Below are 26,081 nucleotides of genomic sequence, written 5' to 3'. Positions count from 1 at the left end.
GAACGGGTTACTTCCGGGTTTCACCACTTGTGCATGCGCAGACGCTCAAAATGATGTCACGTGCATGCACAGAAGCGACAAATCACGACCTGTGAACGTGCAGACGCGGGTTGCGTTCTGCTCAGGATGCGAACGGGGCTCTGGAATGGATCCCGTTCGCATCCAGAGGTACCACTGTACACCATAACACAAACCAGAAGTCTAACAAGAGTCTCTTGCCTGCATCTCCAAGCTGTGAAAAGGCTCGGATTGAAATTAAGTGGTTTCTAGCAGTAATGGTATAAAAGAATATGAAAAAATGGTTTTTTATAAGTAAAAATTCAAGGTTATAATAATTTAAGATTAAAGATCTGGGTAGAATAAAGAGGGAAAGAAACTCCTGAGCTAATAAATTGAACTGGAATACAAAAAAGGGAGGTCCGAGGAGGTCCGAGAAACAAGTAAATGAAAAATAATGTGATGAAAAGATTGATTGTTTTTAACTACTTTTATTTTGTATTTTGTATTTTTTCTTTTTCTATTTTGTAATGTAAAAATCTTAATAAAATTTTTATTAAAAAAAATAAATAAGCTGTGAAAAGGCTCAGCTGATGACAACATTCCATAAGTCAAGTTAAAATTCCCAGAGAAGGTGGAAAGAAGCAATGTGTTTTGGGCTGCCTGATAGGCAGAAATCAAACAGGTGCAGCTTCTTGGACCCCCAGTGGCAAACTGCTTTGCCTGTTGCAGTTTAAGCTTCCACAGATGACGCCTTGTCTCTTTCCCCTACCACTTTGGTAGAAGATACACTTGGAGAAATGCAAAAACCTTCTCCTATACATCATACTGTTCAATGAAATTCTCCTATTGGTTCAGGTGCAATATATATACCACTGTAGTGTCTTTTTATATGCCTAATTTATGTTGGGATAGAGGATACGCAGGATATGAGACCCCGGAGAGCTGCTGCCAGTCAGTGTATCATTTACTTATCTATTTATTTATACTCCACACTTTTCCGCAGACCAGCACTCAGGGTGGCTTACACAAATTAAAATGGCACAGATAGAATACAAAAAGCTAAAAGCATTTATTTATTTACAGATAATCATTAAAAAGTAATTAATTTCTAATAAGGCTAAACCAAACATTAAAATACAGGTGGTTAAAAACAGCACAGCACTAATAGAAGCCCTTTCTTTAAACAAAACAAACCAGTCCATTCCCAAGGGCCTGCCAGAATAAAACAGCCTTGCCGGCAGAAGGCCTGCAAGGAGGAAGCCAATCTAGCTTCTGTAGGAGGTCTCAGAGCATGGGCAGATTTCCGCTCTTTCAAGGTAGTCGTGCTCTTTCAACGTAGACAAGACTGAGCTAGGTGGACTCACAGCTTTCTGTGCTCAAAGCTGACATGCTATTATTTGGGAGCTCAGTAAGGAAGAAAGCTGATGACTGGCTAAGGTTTGGGATTTAATCAGCACATCTGTTTAGTTTGGGGATAATCAACAGCCTGCGATAGATAACTGAGTGCAGGGGTTTTTGTTTTGGTGTGTGTAGATATGAGCGATTTCAGAATGGAAACTGGTATTCTGAACCAAGAGATGGAATGGAAAGAAAAGTCATATTGTTATAACATTGTTATTATTGTTATAATAAGAGTGTAGGAACTGTATAGTTTGGGGAAAAGTTATGATTTCCTTTTAAAAAATGATGATCTGAAAAAACATAATTGCTAAGTATCACTGGAAGAATTCCAAGTTCAAATGCTGCTCATTCGGAATGCAAATCACACTCAAAATGTACCACAGGAAAGGAGCGAGCTGAGAAATTTTGCATGTGGAACATGCCTTCTGCTCTGCACCAGAGTGGACATTTTTTTTTTTTAAAAAAAGCAATAACCGCCAGCTGCAGCAGCAACAAGCTCAGCCAAACAGGTGCTGAACCAACCCCCTCCCTGCTCCAGCATCAAAGCTGGCATCTGATTGGTCAAGCTCATTGTCACTCATGTTGCTTTGAAGAAGCTGATGGTGATGGACTGCTAGTGCACAGCTTCTTGTTGCCATTGTCTGGATTCCAATTTGTAAATCCCTCCCCCTCCCCCTGCCTGGCAACAGAGCGGTGGGACTTATGCCCCAAAGCCCTCATTGCAGCCAATAAGGCTCCACTCCTGGTGCCATATTTTTGAGAGCTTTGATGGATTGTCGTCCCATCCCCCTGGAGCAGGACCAATTTTTAGTCACGGCCCCAGTACCAATGGAATATTCTTCCTTGTTCAGTTCCTTTGTATCCCCTGCTCACGAAAAAGCTGAAAACGAAAGGGTCCAAAGTTAAAGGTAAAGGGACCCCTGACCATTAGGTCCAGTCGTGACCGACTCTGGGGTTGCGGTGTTCATCTCGCTTTATTGGCCGAGGGAGCTGGCGCACAGCTTCTGGGTCATGTGGCCAGCATGACTAAGCCGCTTCTGGTGAACCAGAGCAGCGCACGGAAACGCCGTTTACATTCCCGCCAGAGCGGTACCTATTTATCTACTTGCACTTTGACGTGGAACGGCCAATACGTCAAGCAAGTGTATCTCTAACATGGACTTACAACTCCAATCATCCCTAGCTATAGCAGAACCAGTAGTCAGGGATGATGTGAGTAGTAGTCCAACCACAGCTAGAGACCCAAGTTTGAGAAACACTGCTTTATAGTCTGCTTTGATCTTTTGATCCCAGTACGTTTCCAAGCACAATTGGTGTTGGTGCTGACCTTTAAGGCCCTAAACGGCCTTGGTCCTGTATACCTGAAGGAGCGTCTCCACCCCCATTGTTCTGCCCGGACACTGAGGTCCAGTGCCGAGGGCCTTCTGGCGGTTCCTCGCTGTGAGAAGTGAGGTTACAGGGAACCAGGCAGAGGGCCTTCTCGGTAGTGGCACCCACCCTATGGAACGCCCTCCCTTCAGATGTCAAAGAGAAGAACAACTACCAGACTTTTAGAAGACATCTGAAGGAAGCCCTATTTAGGGAAGTTTTTAATGTCTGATGCTGTATTGTTTTTAATATTCTGTTGGAAGCTGCCCAGAATGGCTGGGGAAACCCAGCCAGATGAGCGGGGTATAAATTAATAAATTATTATTATTATTATTATTATTATTATTATTATTATTATTATTATTATTATTATTATTATTATTTTGTAACATCCAGAGCCATGGTCCGCTCATCCTTTAGGCCAGGGGAGGCGACTGCCTTGGGTGGTAGGATCCATGAGGGCAGGGGATCCAGCTTCCAAGGAGTGTATCCTCTGCTGCTGCAATGGCACAACCTCTTTGGAGGCTGGATCTGCCTCCTCCTTTGGCCTCACCCCACTGCCGCCTCTGTACGGCCTAGGACCCTCGTACCTACGGGACAGCCTCTCCTGCTATGCCCCACGGAGGACCTTAAGGTCTGCAAATAATAACACCCTGAAGATCCCAGGCCCCAGGGAGATTAGACTGGCCTCGACCAGAGCCAGGGCCTTTTCAGCCATGGCCCCGGCCTGGTGGAACATTCTCTCACAAGAGATCAGGGCCCTGTGGGATGTGACATCTTTCCGCGAGGCCTGCAAGACGGAGCTGTTCCGCCAGGCCTTTGGTTGGGTTCAGTCTGATTCTTTTCCTTAACAAGCATTAAAGAGGCCTCCTAGCCCACTTACAGGTCTTTTATAAGACCATTAGTAACAGTTGGCCCTGGAGAATGTTAACCACTTTCAATTTTACCTGTGGACTGCATCTGTCCAGATTTTAATTTGCTCTGAACTAATTTTAAGATGAATTTAAATTAATTGATTGCCTGTTTTTATGTTCTTATGTTCTTTGTATACTGTGTTAGTTTTGCAGGGTACAAATAAATTAATAATAATAATAATAATAATAATAATAATAATAATAATAATAATAATAATATTACTACGGCCTCTGCAAATCAGAGATGCTGCTGGCCTTTTCCCACCCCTAGGAAGGAAATGGCAGAAGCTGTCTTCTGTGGTCTCCTGGGGTCTGTGCTTGCCCCGTGTGATTCAGTGCATGCTCCTTTCCCCTCCATGAGTACCTTTGATTCCCACTTCACCTGTTAGGTAAGGTTGATTTGATTCCACCTCTTGTTCCCAACATAGATCTTCACTCACTGCTTATTTCCAGTGTAGATCTTTATTCCTCCATTGTTCCTGATGTAGATCTTCACTCACCTCTTCTTCCCTGGTGGGGGAGGTGCCATTCTGTGGTTAGCCTCATGTGACAAAATGTATTGGGCTGGCCCTGCCCAGAGCCCCAAATTATTTAAGTAAAGGGACGCGGGTGGAGCTGTGGGTTAAACCACAGAGCTTAGGACTTGCCGATCAGAAGGTCGGCGGTTTGAATCCCCTCGACGGGGTGAGCTCCCGTTGCTCGGCTCCTGCTCCTGCCAACCTAGCAGTTTGAAAGCAGAAAGTGCAAGTAGATAAATAGGTATCGCTCCGGCGGGAAGGTAAACAGCATTTCTGTGTGCTGTTCTGGTTCGCCAGAAGCAGCTTAGTCATGCTGGCCACATGACCCGGAAGCTGTATGCCGGCTCCCTCAGCCAGTAAAGCAAGATGAGTGCCGCAACCCCAAAGTCGTCCACGACTGGACCTAATGGTCAGGGGTCCCTTTACCTTTTATATTAAGTTACATTAGCAGGTCCTCTGTTACTTTGATGCTGTGGTGCCTAAATCAGGTTGCTGCCACGCTGTACAGTGTCTTCCCCACCCTAGGTGGATTTGGAGCTTGCAAAATTATTCTGTATGTGTGGCAAAGATAATTTCCATCCCAGCTTCCCGTTGTCATTTGCTTATGTTATTTGTGCTGCAGGACAGAAGCACAAAATCAGCCTTCCTCCCCCCTGACTTTCACTTATGGGAAATCTGTTTGCCTTAGGGAAAAGCCTCCTGGGACCTGTCAAATCCCCTCTCTTGACCATGTAAGGGAACTCCGGATGGCAAAGGAACAGGAATGAAGGCAGCACGCTCTTTCCAAAATAACCTGCTCTTAAAGAGGTTGTATATTGGGTGGGGGGAGGAAGAGGAGGAGGAGGAGGAGGAGGAAGGTGCAACTCGGATTTCAGAAGAGGCAATGCCTTCCAAGTGCTTCTTCTGGAACTGAGGATTTTCTGGAGCAGTATTGAGTTTCAGAAGTACTTTGTGGACTGGAATCTGGGCAGAAAATGCAGCAGTTTTATCTCTGATTGCGGTGGAGGTAATTCAACTTTACACCTTCTGTGGGGAAGAGGCATTGGGGTTCCCCGTATTGACTGTTTGTTCCCACAAAGATGGAACTGAAAGGTAATATTTATAGCTTTCTATTTATAACTGGTGTGTAATGCAAATAATGCATGGTTGAGAGGCGGATCCACTTATCAACCAAGGACTGCTGCCTCAGAATTTTTGGATCTGGCCTATATGGTTAAACTTACCAATATTAAAAGAACTAGGGGAGTTAAGAAAACAATATGATTTATTTGTACAGAGCTGGAACTTGTTTATTCAGTATTAAAATGATGAGATGCAGAATACAGTTTGGTGGCATGCAATGTAAGGAAGAATCTGATAACAATGTATATTGGTGATTTTTTTTAAAAGCAACCAAATAAAAACAGAACAATGCTGTTAAAAGCTTTGTTTAAGAGAGGTGCTTGTGCCAGCCCCCCCCCCCCCAGCTTTTTCCAGAGGACAAACAAGGCTGGGCATTTGGCTAGCCATGTAAAGTTTGGCATATATAGCAGTGTAGGAATAAGTAAGTAAATAGTATGGTAATATATCTGCTTTCCTTTGGACCACATCAGCAAGGCCAAGAGGGGAGTCTTGTCGCCTGAGCAGCCTAGGACCTCCATACGCACTGCCCAGGCTTGCACCCCGGGGAAGTAATTTCAGTGCTGCTAACATAGCAGTTTGACTTCATTCCTGGAGGCGCATTCCATGGTTTCTTGAGACAGATGCATGCCAACCTGGCTGAATGAATGAATGAATGAGTAAATAAACTTAAGGGTTATTACTCTTGGCAAACAAACCATTCTGAGCACAGACTTACATGTGGCCATCATGGAGTCGTGAGACGAGCAAAGCCTGAAAATCAAACAGTCTACAGGTAGTTACTGGGGAAAAAATATCAGTGAGGGAAGAGTGGGGCACATAATTTTAAAAGAATAATACAAAGAATAATAACAATTTAAAAAATCATCGCTGAAACAACAAAAAGCCCTCCTTGAAATGTCTGCAGGTATAAGAAACTCTTAGTCAGGGGTCAGCAAAGTTTTTGTGGCTTGGGCCGGTTCACGGTCCTGTAGACACTATGGTGGGCTGGAGTGCGCGCACACGCACACATACGCAAACACACTTTCCAGTGCTGAGGAGGCGTATGCAGCTTCCCATTGGCTGCAGGAGCTTCCTGCAGCCAATGGGAAGCTGGCCAGCATCGCAGAAGGCGGTGCCTGCTCTGCTCCGTGCTGGTTTAGCGCAGCGCACGGGAGCCAACCAAGTGGGTGATGGGGGTCCCTGAGCGGGCGGCAGGAGTCTATGGGCTGGTTAAACGACCCCCATGGGCCGCTTGTGGCCCATGGGCCTTAGGTTGCCGACTGCTGCTCTTAGTCATATGCCTGAAGTTCAGCGAGGGTTCCCATCTAAACTCAGTCACAGAGGCATATCTAGGGGTTGGCAAAACCAGCCCTGGACAGGAGTGCAGGCCCAGCTCCCCCCCCCAAAACCACCTACCAGACTATGTAGTGTATGGTGGATATGTTTGTGGTGATGCACGACCACAGTCTTGCACCGTGCCACAAAAAAGTGTGCAATTTTTTCCACCCTTCCTCTTTTGCCTCAGCCTCACTCCAGACATTCTGAGTACTTGGGTCATGTAAATGTGGTCATTTTTAATGTGGCTATTGCGGTAAAGTGATTCTATTTTATTTTACTGCGGGGTGCCAACACAACTGTGCCAATACAGCTCCTTGCCAAGGGCTCAAGGTATCCGAGGTATGCCTCTGCTAAGTCAGGAGGGAGTTTGACAAGCTTGAACCACAAAGCTGAATGCATGACTTAGTTGAGAGCCATGTATCTACGCCAATGGGGGGGGGGGGCAAATAACAAAAACTCCCTCAGATATTTCAGTTATGGGGCAGGAATGAATGAATTTATTATTTCGGTCACAGACCAGTTCCAGCTCACATACAAAATCAGGGAAGTCATGAAACACAATAGGGATACATTTAAATTGGCAGTGTGGGGCAGAAATATAAAGGACTTGGTGGTCCTCAACTCTCCTGGAGTCAAGTTGTTAAGGGCTTTGTAAATTAATACAAGAACCTTGAACCTGGCCCAGTAACATGTGGGTAGCCATCACAAGGTTTTGAGCACTGGATTTATGTGCTGGGCAGGAATAATATTTCCTGATCAACAATCTGCAGCATTTTAAACCATCTGGAGCTTCCGAACCAGGTGCAAGTGTAGCCCCACGCAGTGTGTATTGCAGTACAGTGGTACCTCGCAAGACGAATGCCTCGCAAGACGGAAAACTCGCAAGACGAAAGGGTTTTTTGTTTTTTGAGCTGCTTTGCAAGACGATTTCCCCTATGGTCTTGCTTCGCAAGACGGAAATGTCTTGCAAGTTTGTTTCCTTTTTCTTAACACCGTTAATACAGTTGCGACTTGACTTCGAGGAGCAACTCATAGCACTCAGTGTGGTAGCCTTTTTTGAGGTTTTTGAAGACTTTGGTGATTTTTGAAGCTTTTCCAAAACTTTTCCGACACCGTGCTTCGCAAGATGAAAAAAATCGCAAGGCGACAGAACTCGCGGAACGAATTAATTCCGTCTTGCGAGGCACCACTGTAATCAAGTCTTGAGGTTACCAATGCATGAATCACCACAGCCAGGCTGCCCCTGTTAACAGTTTGATGATAGAAAAGGCTGAAAATGGGTAAGGTTGACATTTTGTTACACTCCTCACCAAAGACTCCAATCTTCCTTCCTTCCTTCCTTCCTTCCTGAGTGGGCAATTGGGATTGACCTTTGTCTGCTCTGTGTCAACACCTTGAAAGCTGACCAGGTAACTGCCGTGATTTCACAAGCTAAGATCCACAAATGCTTAACCCAAATCCCCAGTTGGAGTGTCTTCAGGTGGAGTTAGCAGACTCCAGAAAGTCCACAGCGGAAAGCAAATCTGCAGATCCCGTTTGCCAGGAGAGACTTCTGAGTCCAGACTCAGCTGGGATCACCAGCAGCATGTAAGAAAAGCTTTCTGCCTGTATTAGTTAGTGGCTAGGGCAAGTCTAGGAGTGCATCCCTGCACTCTGAAATTGACTGCAATGCCACATTCAGCATATTACTTTCTGAATCGTTTTGTTTGTTTGGGGGAAGTGCGGCAGGTGTGATTTGATTAAAATCAGCTTCTGCAAACCTTGTGACCTCCTGGTGCCTTGAACTATAACTCCCATCAACTCCAGTCAGCACAATATGATAATTCTTTCAGTTTGACCTCTCCTTAATTGCAAATAGTCTGTCTATTTTTAAACTGAATTTGTTGCTCTAGGACAACCAAGCCCTTTTAACCCACTTCAATGGCGGAAAGTGAAATTTCTGCCTCATGCCTTCCCACAAAATATTGGCAGCATGGAGGCAAAGTAACTCTCTATGAATGAGAACATTAAAACATAATTAGTTTTACCCACTGCTAGTCATACTCAAACTAGACCTATTGAAAATAATGAACATTATTATTAAAAGTTTTCAGTTTACCAGTTTTGTAAAAACACACTACACATTGTGTGTTCGCATTGATTAGAAGTAGGCTTGTGTTAGGGAAACAGCCTTCTCTGGTCTGATTTAAATATGAAACCTTTGTATTATATATACTGATTCAGGATACTTGATGTAATTAAGAAATTGCTTATTACTTAATTATTATTTTTAGTTAAATCAAAGTTGAGTGTTAAAGAGCATAAATAAGGAATTGATAGCCGCTGTATTAAAGTTTTGCTCAGGTTTAATGAACTTTCAGGTCAATGCCAGTTTCTTGCAACAGAAAAACAGATGCGAACAGTAACTGAAGAGGATTCTCTGTGATTTAGAACCCCAGATCATCCTGTGGTTAAAGTAAAGTAGGATGCAAAAGGAGGAAAAAATGACAACAGTTATTGTCATTTTCCATAGGGAGACATAATTTTAACTAATGGACTTGCCAGCTCTAGCACAGAAATCAATAATTATAAAATAAGGCATTAATAGGAGGTAAGAAGAGAACTCAACCTTTCTTTGCTCCCACTACTTGAGCAATTGAGGCAAATCCTTGATGATTACTGTTATTCGGACATGTCCTTCCTTCATTGATAGAGATCACTGCTTTTCTACCTGGCTACTGAGTTTGTAAGTCTGCATGTTTTGCTGTGAAAAGGTGTGATTGCTTTGTTTATTTTGTGTTGTGGAATAAAATATCCTTATTGGTGTGCGTCAGTGTTGATCTGGTTGAGACATTTGCTGAAGCCCCAAAGCCCACATATTGGGAGAGATTTCCAGGGATTTCCAGCAACCTTTTAGCCCCAGCAATGTGATCCATTAGATCCATTAATATCAGCGGACCCGCTTTGAATAGAAGTCGGTACAACCTGATGATAAGCTGTGAGAATGGATAGTATAAAAATTCCCAGGGCAATATTTTAACTTCAACAACTTTAAAGTTTAGTAAGGACAGTAAGAATAGCTTTAAAATGCCAAATCTGTTGCTGGACAAAGCTCAAGGTGTTGGTACTAATATATATATGTTCCTTGAGAGACTGCATTATCCCTTATATACCCAGCAGTTCACTGTGGCCTGTAGGAGATTTTCTCCTGCTAGTTCCAAAGAACTGTGAAGCAGTGGCAGAGGAAGCGGTGGTGCGGGGGGCTGCAGCCCCCCCAAGGGGTCATCACTGAGAGGGAGTGTGTGGCAAAATGAGTTTAAAATAAAAAATAAAAAATTGGGCTCACGAAACTTTTTAGGAGTGACGTGGTGGCGTAGGTGCCTGCAGGTTCCGCGCTGCCTGAAACGGCAGTGTGGGACTTTTGTCTGCCTACTGCCTCTCCCTCAGCCACCCTACAGCTGAGAGGGAGGAGTGGAGACGCTTGCCCCGCCCCCATGGACAGATCGCCCCGCCCCCGGCTGCAGGACACGCCCCCACACCAGGCACCCAAGCGGCTAGCTATGCTGCTGCTGAGCAGCCTGCTATGTTAAGGTCACCAGATTTTTTTCAAAGAATCTTGGGACACTTTCTTTTTTTTTGAAAAGAGAAAAAAAAGTTATTAAAAAAAGTTTTTTTAAAAAAAGAAGACGTAGTATCTTCTCTTCTGTGGTCTCCTCTGCCGCATGGCCTTCCTCTGGGCCCTGGACTGCTCTCTTGGAGCTCCAAGAGAGTGCTAGCAGCTGTGGAGTAGGCTCGGCCACATGTTCTTGCCCTACCTTAGCGGCAGTGGTGGTAGCAGCGGGGCAAAGTCAGGGCTCCCCTCTTTTTTTCTCCTCCTCTTTCTCTCTCTTCCTTCTATCCTTCTTCTCCTTGTGTTGGCTCTGGGGTTTTCTGGGGTTGACGTGCCGGGCGTCTCCGGTTCCCCCTTGGCAGTGGCAGTGGCAGTCTCAGTAGCCCAGATCAAGCCTGGTAGTGCAGTTGGCTCTGGCTGGCTTCAAGAGCTGCTCACTGCTGTGGCGCCCATCATTTTGCCTCGCCGGAAGTCCCCATATGATGTGTCTTGTGCCGTTGAACCAATCACGCAACATTCATTCCCGTCTAATAAATCTACCACACATAAAAAATATAAATCCAGGGATATTAAATGAAATCCGAGGACATTCTAGGGATGGCTTTTGTCCGGGGACAGCTTTGTAAATCTGGGGACTGTCCCCAGGAAACGGGGACATCTGGTAACCATATGCTATGTGGAACAGCATTCCTGTTGAGATATGACAAGCACCCACTCTCAGCATTGCCCAACAACAACGGAAGACATTTTTGTTCCAATACGCTTTCCAAGCTGGATAAATGAATCTTTGCCATGAGTGTCTATTTTGTATGATGTAAGTTTTGTTTTAAAAATATCTGTTGGTTTTTGGGGCTTATCAGGGTTTTGTTTTTTTGTTTATGCTGCTTTTATTGTTGCTTTGAGACAACTGTATAGAAAGAGAATAATAAATCAATGGTGATGATAGTAATACTGCCTGAGAAGATAAAAAGGGTCTTTACCTGTCACCAGAAAGACTGCAGAGTAGGGCCCAAGTGAATCCCTATAGGGAGAGCAGTCCTTAATTGGGATGCCAACACCAAAAAGACCCCCTCTCTAGTAGCTGCAAGCCATACCTCCCTTGGCAGGGGGCGCCTGGATAAAGGTCACCAAAGAGGATTGCAAGGTCTGGGAAGGGATGTGTGGGAAGAGGCAGCCTTTTCCAGAACCTTGCTACCAGGGCCTTAAAAAGGACTGGATGGACTGGAAGACAGTGCAGATAAGAAAGCCCTGACATAAAGATGATCAAAGCACCCAGTCCCAGTGAACAACCTCATAGCCCTGTTTTGAACTGTGGTGTCTGGCTCCCTTTGGGACTGGTAGGGTGGAATGCAAGGAGCCCAACTGTAGGTGGCGCCAATTCATTCCTGTTACATTCCCAGACTCCTCCTTACTGCTGAGTTGTATAAGGGCAACACTGTGACTAAGAAGGAGGAATCTGATAGCACTCTCTCTCCTCCCCCCGCCCCGCCCGATTAGTTGTAAGTAAGAAAGCAGGCAGGTGGAAATTTGAAAAAAGAAGAAGACAAAACCTAATAAGTATTAATTGGAAAAAGGCAATCAGGCAGGTCGGGGCCAGCTGAGGGCAGGCTGAAGTTGGTGGGGCAGTAACCCTTTCACCCTCGTGGACGGGCTTCTACTGATTTTAGGCTAACTGATGTTCCTGGAGCATCTTCCAAGGCAACGCATTGCAGATATTTGTGTGTTAATAATAGTAGTGCTCTATACCAGTGGTTTCCAATTAGCTAATTACTGAGGAACCTCTATTTTTCAAAAGCCAAGCCAGGAACCCCCTCCTTTGAAAATTTTGATAACTCTATGGTTGTTACCTGTGCAGAGCAATTTTTTGAATAAAATGTCAGGTAGCCCCTAATAAGCAAAGGATTTTAGGCATACTTTTAAAAAAAGACCATAAAATTTGTGATATTATCACAAATTGCCTATCCCCAGACAGTAGGAAAAACATGTCTCCATTGCTCCACTAAAACCAAAGAAAGAAAGAAAAGTAATTGTGTACCTAACTTGCAATTGCTCTATATGCAGAAGGCTTTTTACATGAGAGAATATTCAAACATGCTATTCCTTACTTCTAAAATGAGATGGTACATCTTAGCAATGGATGTTGGTGATCTGACACTAAGTAAAAGCAAAACTAAAGAAGTGGGGGTGGGACCGATTCGGAAGGTCCGCCCCCACCACTTAATGGATCCAAATGGTTTCCAGAGAGTGGTAGGGGATGCTTTATCCCATGCGGATGGCCTTTCAGCTGATTCCCTGGTGACCCGCTGGAATGCAGAGTTAACCAGGGCTATTGACTGCCTGGCTCCGAAGCGCCCTCTCCGATTGCATGGAGCCCGGACAGGACTTACTCACTGTGTAGGACTGGGCCCTGTATCTTGGCTGCTTCTTCTTTCCCTAAGGTGGAAAGTAACAGTCGAGATAAAGTCCAGTCATTGTGATATATCTGCATATACCAGTATTTAGCTGCTGATATATCACAAAGTTGAAAAGAAAGTATCGCCCACCCCATCACTAAACTAAATCATCAGAGGTTGAGCTGTTGTGCTAATCATAGTGGCAATGTGCTTAACTGCTTCCCCTGTTGGACTTCCAAGATGAGACATGAATCCCAAATTCATCAGGCAAGATTCACTGAAAACCCTACCTACAAGCAGTGGGAGAGTCCTCTAAACTTGTTGTTGTTGAAAGCAATTAGAAGTTCTTTTCAGTTAAAAAGTAGAGAGCGAGGAGAAGGAATCCTTTACATTTTTTTAAATGATAAGCATGTGAGCTGTTTGCACTCTCTCCCCCTCTCCCCCCCCATTGCAAGAGCCCTAAGAAACTGTGCCAGAGGTTTGTGCCCAATCCCAGCTCACTTGCCATTCAGCAAATATTTCACAAGTTTTTCCCCTACCAGGAAGCAGGCACTGGTTGTAGGCAGAGGCTGGATGACTCGTGGAAGGCTCTCACTGTCCAATTAGCAAGACAAGCGAATTCCTGGCAGGGGGTGGTGCTGCAGACCCCCTGGGTGTGATCCACGGACCCCCAGGGGACCCCTAATTGGGAACCACTGCTCTAGAGGGAACAAAGTAATGTGCTGTCATTGGGCAAAGTGTACGTAATGCGACCATCTGCATAGCACTCCTGTGGGTGCCCTTGGGGAGAAGAGTCCACTTCAAGGAGGTTTTTTTAATTAATTAATTAATTAATTAATTAATTAGATTCTATTCTGCCCTTCATCCAGAGATCACAGGGCAGTTTACAATGTAAAACACAAAAATATATAGCACAATAACAAATACAACAGTATAATTATGATTTATTATAAGCCTCTTCACAAAACCCTCACCAACCAGAATAAGGTTGCATGTGCAGCACTGTCCAAAGGAGCCAGTGTCCAGCATGGAAACATGATCTAGACTAGGCAAGGTGAGGCACCACCATCAGGTCCTCAAGCAACGTGCACCAATGCTAGGCAAGATCGTCTGACCAAGAAGCCAGGAACTTTGGTTATTTCCACCTCTTGTAAGACTCCCAAAGGATGCCTTACATATTTTAGGTCCCCAAGACAACACCCAAACCACAACTATTGGTAGTGAAGCCGTTTTATGAAGTGCTTGCTCATGAGGAGACCTCTTGCTCATGAGCCGTGCGGTGACTTCATAGATGTGTGCTATGTTGCCTTTCTTTGACCTGGACCTTTCTCAAGGACTGGGAGCCACCAACAATGGTTACAGGGGACCTACTTGCTCCTCCAAGTCTTCCACTTGTGGGTTGTCCGGGGTTCCTATGAGAACCGTTTCTGGTACCAGGCCTGGGCTCAGCATGAGCGCTATTAAGCCTCCATCTGTGTAGTCTGTCTAACTGATGACTGAAGCTAATTCTTTTAAATTCTATTAGGCCTGATAACTGCTCAGGCCAGGCATCTCCTGCTGATATTAATAAAGCTGACCCCATTTTTTTAAAAATTATGCCAGGGGTTGAGTTTTGCCTCTGAGCAAGTCCTGCTTTCCCCAAGATATATTCCATGCTCTACGGAATTCCAAGAGTGTGCCATTTCTCACGAGAGAGATTGGCTGACTTGAGGATTGACTCTGAGCTACGTGCAAAATGACCTAGTTGTGGAATCAGAAATGCTGGGTTGGGTGGGAGAGAGGGAATGAAACCCATCTGGAGTACTGGATCTGGCAGCCAAAGTTCATTAGAGTTCAGCTTCCCTATATCCAAACTGCACAGTCAGAAAGTTGTGCTCCCGTCTCCTATAACTCAGGAGGTTGGCAAGCTTGATGGGGCTCAACTTCTAAACAGAGGTGTGAGCCAAAACCTGACCTTTTCCAAGTTGCCAGCCTTTCTGCTTTGGAATCCTCATATTGAATATCCTTTCCATGTTTTCTGGGTGGGATTCATCTCATGAACGAAGCCCATCAGTGGAAGTGGAAAAATGGGGTTTTAATTTCTCTCCATGTTGAGAAATTCCCCCCAGCAATGTGTAAGGGGAGGGGTGGCAGCGATCACACAGGGTCCCCGGACGTTTCACCGTCTATTGATCCCTGTGCCACCACTTTATCTCCTGCTGCCACCACCCAGGCCCTACCTGGGACAATACTGAGTCCAGTCAGGGTTAAATTGAAACATAAACTTCTGTTTATTTATTGCAGTTTAACAAGCGTGTGGTTTCACAAACGGTATCAGCCCATTACAATCATGGGATGCCTATCCAGACCTATAACTTCCGCTACCTGCTCTCACTCACTAAACCACCTCTCAGATATTTACTTCTCTTCCTAGCCCGTAACTGTTCCTGACTCAGCTTATTTCATTATACTAACTCAACCTACCCACAGACTCTATCCCAATTCCCACTCCAACCAACCTCCCAACGAACTCTTCCCTTCACCCCTCCCAGAGCTGGTTTTATAGTCCCCCCGACTCCACCCCCCTGGGTTCTGATTGGCTAACTTGTTTAACTATTTCACCTCCAGCATTCTCATATGTTAACGTCACAGGGGGTTGTTCCTTCTGGCAAGCCTATGAAGGGTTTTCTGCCTCTGGCCTTCTCTTTCCCTCAAGCCTGTTGTTTCTCCCACCTCCCAGCGTCCCTCCTCCTCTGACCTGTCTTCAGACTCACAACACCACATTCCTGGTTGTGTGCTTTCCTCCCCAGCTGCTTCCCTGGGGGGCTCTTCAGCCGGAGGCTCCAACCATTCCTCTTCACGCAGCCAGTCCCTGACATTGTGTGGCTGGATTATAGCCTACTGTACTGGAGCTGCATCTATTGCTCTGATTGCTTTTGCCCCTGGCCCCACCCTGCCCTCGGCATGTGGCCCCTGGAAGATTTCATGCAAGGGAATGTGGCCTCCTGACTGCAGAAGGTTCTTCATCCCTGTCTCGTTAGAAAGATTACCAGGAATGGGAATTTGTGGGCTTCCTGCAGGCAAGTGCTCCTCCAAAGGAGACTGAAATATTTAAAGGATGGTGGGAATTGTGGCTTGGGATGAAAAGCCGTATCACTCATGGGAGCAGTTAAGTAAGATTTCCACCAAGCAGCCCATCATTACAGGAATGCTGCTGAGAGCAAAAGCTGGCTGAGAAATATTAAGCTGAGAAAATGCATAGCTCAGTAGAGAACGAGTCTCTTAATCACATTGTCATGGGTTCAAACCCCAGGCTGGGCAAAAGTTTATTTTATTGGACTAGGTGGCCCTCATGGTCCTTCCAACTCTACAATTCTATGATACGACATAATATTGCACAGAGGCTTAATGTGAACCTGGATCTTGCTCCAGAGCCTTCTGTTCAGCTCCTGGTACCTTTTCCTGAATACTGCTTATATTACTCCTGTTGGAAGTGTAACAACGGAGATCATTCGATGAGGTGCCTTAAGGGTTATCAGTAAGTCAGTTAAGAGGGGTGGTCTGGAGGTATTATTTAGCAACTAAGCAGAGTGATTTATCCAGACATGAGATCAAGCTGGGAGGCAATCAGGATGGGGAGGAATTCAGAACAACCTGCATTTCAGAGTTCTTTCTCACAGAGAGGGAATGAAAGCAAACTCCTTGCACCTGCTCCTTCTCTGGCCAGTGGAGGAGCCCAAGCTGATTTCCCTCTTGCTCCATAAGAGCCTTAATTGGAGTCTGGTGGAACAGCCTCTCAGTAGCCCTCAGTTCTGCTGGCTGGTGGAGGAGGTCAGTTCTGCAGCCTAAAGGCAACTTGGGACAAAGGGAGGGGGTGATCATACTGACTTACCTTGCAGAGTAGTTGCAAGGCAGGGGTCGGGAACGTCAGGTCCAGGGGCCAAGCGCAGCCTTCTAGGCCTTTCACTCTGACCCTCTGGACACACACCCCTCGCAAGCCCTGCTTTGCACCCTCCTCAGGTGTTTTTGCCTGGCTGGAATGTGCCCTTGAGCTCTGGTGGTACCTCCTGCTTGCCTGGATGGAAAACAGAGAGAGGAACTTGTGTGAGTGTGAGTAGAAACTAGCCTACTAGCATACACAGGTAAGATTCACACCCATTGCTCCACTCACTTTTGCCCCTGGCCACACCCACCTCTGACCTGTGGCCCCGCAAGGCTACTCTTTAAGGAATGCAGCCCTTTGGGTGCAAAAATACCATCTGCCCTGGTTTCAGGTAGTTTGTACACTTAGATAACGACAGGGCTTTGCACCCCTGAAAGCATTCTGGAATTCCTGGATTTCCAAGCAGGAGGTTGTCCTAAGATGATCTGCTGTGATTAGAGCTATCACAGTACATGTGAAATGCAGTGATGGCTAAGTCCTGAACATGCAGAGGTGATTATAACAAGGATCGTGTGGGGAAGGAAGGAGGATGAGCCACCAGCACTTACAGAAAGGAAAATCTCTCCCCCCACTTCTTTCTCTCTCTCTCTCTCTCTTTTTGCGTTGTCACTCAGCCAGCTCACACGACTGTATGAGGGATTGGAGTGGCTTGTGGAGATGGATATGGCATGCGTTCCTCCTCTGTGCATGTGAGCTGCTTTGCCTCTTTCCCTGCTGTTTCCTCATTGTGCGTGTGCCTGGAGGCCTGTTGTCATCCTTCAGCACAGAAGCTGAGATCGCCGAGAGCCGTGGGTGGGGGAAACTGGCAAAGTGGCAGCAGCCTCTGGACCTGCCGAGATGAAATAAGAGAGTGTGATGATTTCCCATCAGTTTCTGGGTGCAGAACAAAGTGGGGGCAGATGAGCCTTCGTTTAAGGAAGTGGATTTTTGGAACGGGCTGTAGCCACCCCACCTGTCGGCGTGGGAGAGGCTTCCTGGCTGTGGGGTCCTCCTCTGCTGTGCTTGATTCGAAAAAGTGTATTTGCTGAGCAGCTGATTCCCAAGGCTCGGCACCCAGCATGCTTGCACCCAATATGATGTTGAGTCATCGTTCCAGGAGGGATGATCTCGCTCAGGAACTGATGAGGTCAGTGTCTGCCAGAAGAGGAGACACGCTGGCTGGCTCCAGGTACTGGTGTGGATATAGCTGGAAGTGTGACTCTTTCATCCTTTTTTGGGAAAAGGTGACTGTAGCAATTTTAAAAGGAGCCCAGTGCAGTTTTCCCCTCTGTTGCAAGTGATGTCAGCATGGAGGACACCTTATCACATGGTATTTCCCCAAACCTAGGACTCTCACCTCCAAGGGCTCTGAATGAATCACTGGCCTGGCCTTGTGCCTCCTCCTGGTCAGCCTCTGCCAAGGAGTGGTCATTCTGGCCCTTCTTGTGGCATCAGTGGTGGTTGGAGCTTAAGTGATGCAGTGAAAATGCCCACCCTCAAAGGGGACTGCCTGCTTTGTCTCTGCATGAGTTCCCCACCGGGCTCAGGTTACCAACAGAAGATCTGCCCTCAGAGCACCTGCCGGTTCTATGTCTGTGTGACCTGCTGTTTGCATTTGTCTCAGATTAGTGATTTGCAAAAAGGAAGGTCAGTTAGTAGTGCTAAAGTCAACAGCAGAACTTTGGGGCAGATGCCCAGAGCCCTACTCTGTATAATGAGCAGGAGGGCATGCCATGTGTTAAAGGAAGTGAAATAATATGCACAATATACAGGTGAAACTCAAAAAATTAGAATATCGTGGAAAAGTTCATAGATTTCAGTAATTCAACTTGAAAGGTGAAACTAATACATGAGCTCGATTCATGACATGCAAAGCAAGATATTTCAAGCCTCTCTTTGTTATCATTTTGATGATCATGGCGAACAGCTGATGAAAACCCCAAATTAACGATCTCAGAAAATTAGAATATTCAATGAAATCAGCAAAACAATGATTGCAAATAGAGCAAGATTGGACCTCTGAGAAGTGGAAGCATATCTGGCTTTGCATGTCATGAGCTGATCTCATATATTAGTTTCACCTTTTAAGTTGAATTACTGAAATCAAGGAACTTTTCCACGATATTCTAATTTTTCGAGTTTCACCTGTATATAAAGAAACCATGCTCTCCACCATAAGACTGCTAAGTCCAGAGTTTCAAATTGCCTAATTGCACTATGGATTGCAGGGGGCGTTCCCTTCCTCTGGGGGAGGCCACCTCTCACTCCTTGGTTCTTTGATAGTACAGCTTTCCAACTGTTCAGTGCCACAATATGCTTCTTGTTTTCATCTGCCAACATGCTTTGCCTCTGCTGTTAGTTGTTTCAGGAATGTTGCAGCATGCAGTGGGGGGATTGATGATTTTTTTTTTTTTGTAATGCTGATTATACAGACTGGGGTGCAGAGAGATCGGATATCAGCAGTGATGGTTCCATTTGAAGTAACTTGAGCCCATCCATAGCTGGGAAGCAGCTGGAATCTAGGTGTCCCCCCAAAAAAACAAAAATCCCCCAAGTGGTTTGAGGAATTTATATTTTGGGAAACTATGGGACACTCAAGCTCAGCCCCAGCCTCCAAGCTTCTCTATCTGGTCCTGGGGATTCTCCCCAGGCCACACCCCTTACCAGTTCTGCTTTGCACCCTCCTTGAGTGTTTTTGCCTAGCTGGAATGTGTCATGGAGCTTGGGTAATGCTTCTTGCTTGCCTGGATGGAAGGTAGAGTGCGTTGTGCAAGTGTGAAGAAACCAGCCCACTGTGCAAAAGTAAAATTCATTGCCCCACCCACTTTGACTCTGGCTCCACCCACCACTGGCATGTGGTCCCTGGAGGCTTACCCAGAAAGGAATGTGGCCCTCAGTATGAAAAATGCTTCCCACCTCTTGTACGGTGGGTATGGAGATGTTACCAGGATTTTTACAAGGGGGGCAGGACTTTGGGTGGGGGCAGAACCAAGCTATCTGTGACATGATTGATCAGTTAGTTAAGTATTTTTATTTATTTACTTGATGGGGGGGGGAAGCTGCCCCCTGCCCCCTCTGGCTATGCCCATGGGCATGTATCCAGGGGTCCCATCAATAAATCGGCATCACCAAGCACCTGTCGTGGCTCACAGCCCAGCAGGGCCAGCACTGCTGACCAGCCCCCTTCTGGTTGTCCTCTTTGCTGTTGCTTCCTGCTCACCTGCCTTCTCCAAGCATGTGAGCACTAACAAGAATAAGGAAAAGGTCTTCTGGCTGCCCTGCAGGGTGGGGAGAATCTTTGAGGGCCAGGCAGGGAGACTTGGAGCCCTGCATTTAGCACCCAGGCCTGAGGTTCCTCACACCTGCAGTGGACAGTACTTAGCAAAGTGGACCTCTGATCTCACTTTGTATAAAGCAGTTTCATACACTTAGCTTCAGCAAGGTTGCTGGGACATGTGTCTTCAGACAATGTCCTTAGTGGTGGCTAGAAGAAGAAGAGAAGAGTTTGGATTTGATATCCCGCTTTATCACCCCCCTTTAGTAGTCTCAAAGCGGCTAACATCCTCCTTTCCCTTCCTCCCCCACAACAAACACTCTGTGAGGTGAGTGAGGCTGAGAGACTTCAGAGAAGTGTGACTAGCCCAAGGTCACCCAGCAGCTGCATGTGGAGGAGCGGAGACACGAACCCGATTCACCAGATTACAAGTCTACTGCTCTTAACCACTACACTCACACTGGTTAGTATCCTTTGGGACTTGTGGGGCAGAGTGCACTTAGCACAGAGTCAGTGGCAGGCAGAGCCAACTCATTCTACTTTATTCTCTCCCCCACCATCCTTCTCCTTGCATAGTTCTGCAAGGGCAACACTGAGACAATAAGGAGGGGAAAGCTGACAGCCAGGACCACACCTTAGGCTGGTTGTAAATAGGTGTGTGGGGGATGGCTGAGGGAAGACTGAGATGGGTGGGACAGTGCCCCACTTGCTCAAATGGAGCACCCTTCCCTGCATTCCCTAGAACATGCCCAAGAGACATTTGGCTGCTCACCTTTACAAGCAGAACAATGAACTTGGCAGACCTTTGGTGTCATCCAACAGAGTTGCTCTAATGTTTTTGTTCTTTCAATTGGGGGATCTTTGGCCCTCCATATGTTGTTGAACTGCAGTTCCCAACATCGCTGGCCACTGGCCATGCTTGCTAGAGCTGGTGGAAACTGTAGTTCAGTAACACCTAGAGGGCCAAATGTCCCCTACACCTGTTTTACCTGGTGCCAGGTGTGTGAATGAGTGAGAGGGTTTTGATACAGATAACATATTGTCTACTTGTAAGAATCACTTTACAGTGATTGATTTCTTTATTATTTTTAATATGTTTTTGATTATATGCAGCTTTCAGCATCTTTGGGAACAGGTAACCCTAATCTGTTATTAGTAAATCTATACAAATTTCCAATTTTTGGAGCACCTTGGTGAGAAGGTCAGAATTAGCCAGTGCTATTCTAGGCTGCATCAACAGATAGTGTCCCGATCAAGGGAAGTAATAGTACAACAGTCTGGAGGCAGAACTTAAGGGAAGTACAGCATGTGGGAAGCCACACAAAATTTATAATTGGCTATGTACCAGTAATTGATTTGTATTTGAATTGGTATTTGGTGTTAATATAATATGGCACGCGGACGGGGGTGGCGCTGTGGGTAAAAGCCTCAGCGCCTAGGGCTTGCCGATCGAAAGGTCGGCGGTTCGAATCCCCACGGCGGGGTGCGCTCCCGTTGCTCGGTCCCAGTGCCTGCCAACCTAGCAGTTCGAAAGCATCCCTGGGTGCAAGTAGATAAATAGGGACCGCTTACTAGCGGGAAGGTAAATGGCGTTTCCGTGTGCGGCTCTGGCTCGCCAGAGCAGCGATGTCACGCTGGCCACGTGACCCGGAAGTGTCTCTGGACAGCGCTGGCCCCCAGCCTCTTGAGTGAGATGGGCGCACAACCCTAGAGTCTGTCAAGACTGGCCCGTACGGGCAGGGGTACCTTTACCTTTACCTTTATAATATGGCACATATTGGATTTTTGTAAAAATTATTTAACAAAGTGGGTGGGGAGCAACAGTACCACTCTACTCTGCCTTGGCCAGACACCTGGAGTTCTCTGTCCAGTTATGGGTGCCACAATTTATGGAGGATATTGAAAAGCTAGGATGTGTGCAGAGGAGGGCAACCAAGATGATCAAGGGTCTGGAAACTCAGCCTTGTGGGGAGCGCTTGAAGGAGTTGGGTATGCATAGCCTGCGAAAGAGGAGACTGAGAGGAGATATGATAACCATCTTCAAATATCTCAAGGGCTGTTACATGGAAGACAGAGCAAGTTTGTTTTCTCCTGCTCTGGAGGGTAGGACTCGAACCAATGGCTTCAAGTTGCAAGAAAGGGGATTCTGACTAAACATCAGGAGGACCTTTCTGACAGTAAGAGCTGTTCGACAGTGGAATAGTCTTCCTCAGGAGGTTGTGGACTCACCTCCCTTGGGGGTTTTTAAGCAGAGGTTGGGTGGCCACCTGTCATGGATGCTTTAGATGAGATTCTTGCATTTCAGGGGGTTGGACTAGATGACCCTTGGGGTCCCTTCCAACTCTACAATTCTATGATCTTAGGTTTTGAACACATCTTGGTTGTGTGGATAAAGTTCAGTTGGCTCTGATTATTTAAGCACAGGCTGGCTCCCGGAAAGAAAAAGGATTCTACCCACTCTTGCTCAAGGGGGATAGAATAAAGCAATGGTACTTATGAGTAGCACGTGGTGGGTGAAACTTTGATCTCAAAAGCACTGAAAAGCAGCTTCCTCAGGCTCCTCAGTGCATCCTTCAGCAGAAATTTCAGATGCCCTTTGCTTCTCAACCAACCCAGGAAATGCAATTTTAGGCAAATTAATTGACTTTTTGCACTTTGGCAAGCTATATTAGGAGGTGCCTCAGCTACTAAAACAAGAACGCATCTTTACAGCAGTTTACTGGAGCCAGACAGCCTCCTCCTCCTCCTCCTCCTCCTCCTCCTCCTCCTCCTCCTCCTCCTCCTCCTCCTCCTCCTCCTCTCCTCTCCTCTCCCCTGGTGAAAATGTGGCTGATAAAGGCTGTTCAGTTTTGCTCCCTTTCACCCAGTATTGTTGAGAGTTGATGCTATGTAGGTGCCAAGGCCTCATACCAGGTTCAAAATCATGGAATAAACTCTGGGGCTGCCATCAACATTGGCCAATTCATAGAATCATAAAATAGAAGAGCTGAAAGGGACTGTGAGGGTCATCCAGTCCAACCCCCTGGAATTTGTGCTAAGGTGAGATTTGAGCTTCCATATCTCATGGAAGGGGCAAACATGCCTTTTGCAATTGTGTACACATAAGGCAACTTATCCTGCAATCTTGGGAGTTTCAGATTGTAGTAAATTCTGAAACATTGAACCTTGCAAACAGTTGCAGCTTATCCTTCCATCTTGTTCTTATTAGCTTAGATGGCTGTAAAAGGGGATTAAGGTAAAGGTAAAGGGACCCCTGACCATTAGGTCCAGTCGTGACCGACTCTGGGGTTGCGGTGCTCATCTCGCTTTATTGGCCGAGGGAGCCGGCGTGCAGCTTCCGGAACATGTAAAGGGGGATTAGATGGCTTTATTTACTGTATTTATCTTTCCTTCGAATAGCTCAAGGTTCTCCCCACTCCATTTTAGCCCCCAGCTACCTGTGAGGTAGGTGAGGCTGAGAGATAGTGACCCAAGGACACTTAGGAAGCACCATGGTCAAGTGGGGATTTAAACCCAGGTTCAAACACTAGCCCAGATGTTGCAAGGGACTACATCTACAGAGTTGCTCTCCATACATCCATGTAAAGTATTTAGGATTAGCACCAACACCTTAGGTTGAGATGAATCCAAAACCTGCTCCATCAGATTGGCCACTGCTTTAAGGCATATCAGCAATAAAGACTGCAGTCCACTGATGGAGAAGACTCTTGTGGCACCTTGAAGCATTAAAAACATGCACACACGAAAAAATGGCATAAGCTTTCATGCAGCACGGCTCACTTACCCACACTTATTTTTCCTTTGCTTCTTCCAGGCATGGCCCACAATTTAAAGCTCAGTGTCTGAGTGCCCTCCTTTGTTTTTGCTCTGGAACTTCCCCCACAAAAACCCACTCTTCAAAGCTCAATCGGAGCAAACGTCAATCCATGGTAAACTCAAACAGATGTTTGCTCTGATTTAGCTTTAAAGAGTGTGTTGTGTGTGTGTGCGAAGGCAGCTTGTGGAAAAAATAAACCCTGACACAGAGCATTAAAGTGCAGACTGTGCCTGGAAAAAGTGGGGGGGGGGGGAGTAAGTGTGGATAAGATGTTTGTCAAATGCATGATGTGTAAACCTTGAATCGGCGAACATATGTGCACATGGAGAGAGTTCAGTGGAAAGTGTACAGCAAAATGAGAGATGGTGATGATTACCTGAAAGCAAAATAATTAGAAAATCAACTAAGAAGGCATTACAGTTATTAATTTGACTAGACAGCATTGGTGAAAACACAAAATTTTGGCATGTATACATGCTGGCCAATTAAGGGTTACACATCATGCAACTGATGAAGTGGACATAGGAACATTAGACACTGCCTTATATTGAGTCAGGCCATTGGTCTATCTAGCTTAGTATTGTCTGCAGCAGGGGTCAGTAAGGTTTATCTTGCCTGGGCCGGTTCACTCCAGTGGAGATCCCTCCATGGGTCGGATTGTGCATGCGTGTGAGTGCACACAGCCATGATTTCTGGCATCTGCGCAAACATGATTTCTGGCATCTGCGTCTGCGCAGATGCAATTTTCAGTGTCTGAGCATGCGCAGACACAATATCTGGCACCATGGAAGTGAGTCCCCGCACCACGCTGCACCGGTTTAGCGCAGAGCATGGGGACTTGTCAAGTGGGCAGCTTGGTTCAGGGGCAGCTTGTGGGCTGGTTAAGCGACCGCCGTGGGCCGCTTGTGGCCCATGGGCTTTAGGTTGCCGACCCCTGGTCTACAGGGACTAACAGCAGCCCTCCAGGTTATCTTTTCCAGTCTGACTTGGAGATGCCAAGAATTGAACCTGGGACCTTCTGCATGCAAGGCAGATGCTCCACCACTGAGTTACCTGTCCCACTTCCCAAATCAGTTGTAACTGCCTTATACCAACTCTTTTGGTCCTGCTGGCTCAGTATTGCCTACTCAGGTTGGCTGTGGGTCTCCAGAGTTTCAGACTGGGATTGATCTTGGGATGCTTACCACTGAGCTACAGAATTCCCCTAACTGTGGTCCATAAAAGCAGGTGCCATTATAAATGTGCTAATCTTGTGGCATCTTCAGGATTCTGCTATAGCAAAACAAAAACAACAACCAACACAGCCACCTTTCTGTAAATTGTTACCAAAGTCTAGCTGGATTCCAGTTTGATTTGTCAGTGAATGTAATGCAGGATAGAGTCATAGAATTGTAGAGTTGGAAGGGATCTCAAGGATCATCTAGTCCAACCCCTGCAATGCATCCCTGGGTAGGCAGCAGCAGCCTTATTGATTGCATCAACGGTGACAGTGGAACATGATGTATGTGCATATATGACATTCTTACATTAGAGGAGGACAATTGCATCCAGTGTTAGTTCTACTTTGAGCATATCCACTGAAATTTATTTATTGCATTTATGTCACACCTTTTTCTACAAATGGCATACATGGTTCTCCCCCATCTCATTTAATCCCCACAACAACCCTGTGAGGTAAGTTAAACTGTGAGGCAGTGACTGGCCCAGAGTCCTCCAGTGAGCTTCATAGCTGAGTGGGGGATTTGAACCCTGGTCTCCTGGGTCATACTCTGACACTCAACACTACCCCCCACTACTTCCCAAACTTCAGGTCACTGATTTCAGTTTGGTCTACTCAGAATAGAAATTAGTTGGCTCCAACCCAGTACCTCTCCTTGACTTTTGCTGAAATCTCTTCTCTTCCCTCCCCCCATTTTGCTGATCCAGATGTTTGCCTTGTTAGTGTGTCTCTGTGGACACTCCACACGTCCAGATTCAATATCTCTCCTCGCCATCCCTCTTCATTGCTGGCAGGAGGGTCAGCCAGAGCGGTGCTTTGTCTCCGCGTGCCTCACACTCTCCCCCCCCCCCCCAATTCCTCTCCTACTTCGATATTGGCTGTCAATTTGGAAGGATTCTTTTCTCTGCCGGAGAAACTGTGCCTATACCCCTCTGGGCTTCAAGGAGGCTGGTGAGGGTCTTTTAAAAGAACGAGAGCGTGTTTTTCCTTCTACCAAAAGGGGAGGTTGAAGGATGCGAAGCCGGATGGGGCTTGGGAGATCATGTTTATCTGGGGGGGGGGGGGGGCTGGAGTGTCCCAGTTAGAGAGAGAGCGGTGTCTCATTTGCAGTCCAGGGAATCAACTCCACACAACCCCCAAAGGAAATCTAAGTTAGATCCGCAGGGAACGCGCCTCCGGAGCCAGTTTTGCAGAGGAGGTCTTTGAACGGCGGGCAGTCGCCTTCCTCCTCCGCCAAGGCTTCCGTCC

At 46.3% G+C, this 26,081-nt stretch overlaps 1 protein-coding gene across 10 annotated transcripts in view; it reads left to right on the top strand.

The window, feature by feature from the left end:
- The window catches only part of KCNT1 (potassium sodium-activated channel subfamily T member 1), a 197,830-nt gene that overhangs the window by 3,378 nt on the left and 168,371 nt on the right, over positions 1 to 26,081 (top strand). The window contains exon 1 of one of the 10 annotated variants that reach the window (XM_028715158.2): positions 5,048 to 5,293. The exons of the other annotated variants lie outside the window; for them this stretch is intronic. The gene's annotated coding sequence lies outside the window, so the exon portion shown is untranslated. Of the gene's footprint in view, positions 1 to 5,047; positions 5,294 to 26,081 lie in introns of those variants that run through there. 10 annotated transcript variants of the gene reach the window in all.

Source organism: Podarcis muralis, chromosome Z, assembly GCF_964188315.1.
Source record: "Podarcis muralis chromosome Z, rPodMur119.hap1.1, whole genome shotgun sequence".
In the NCBI taxonomy this organism is placed as follows: Eukaryota; Metazoa; Chordata; class Lepidosauria; order Squamata; family Lacertidae; genus Podarcis; species Podarcis muralis.
This window is presented reverse-complemented; position numbering and strand designations above follow the sequence as displayed.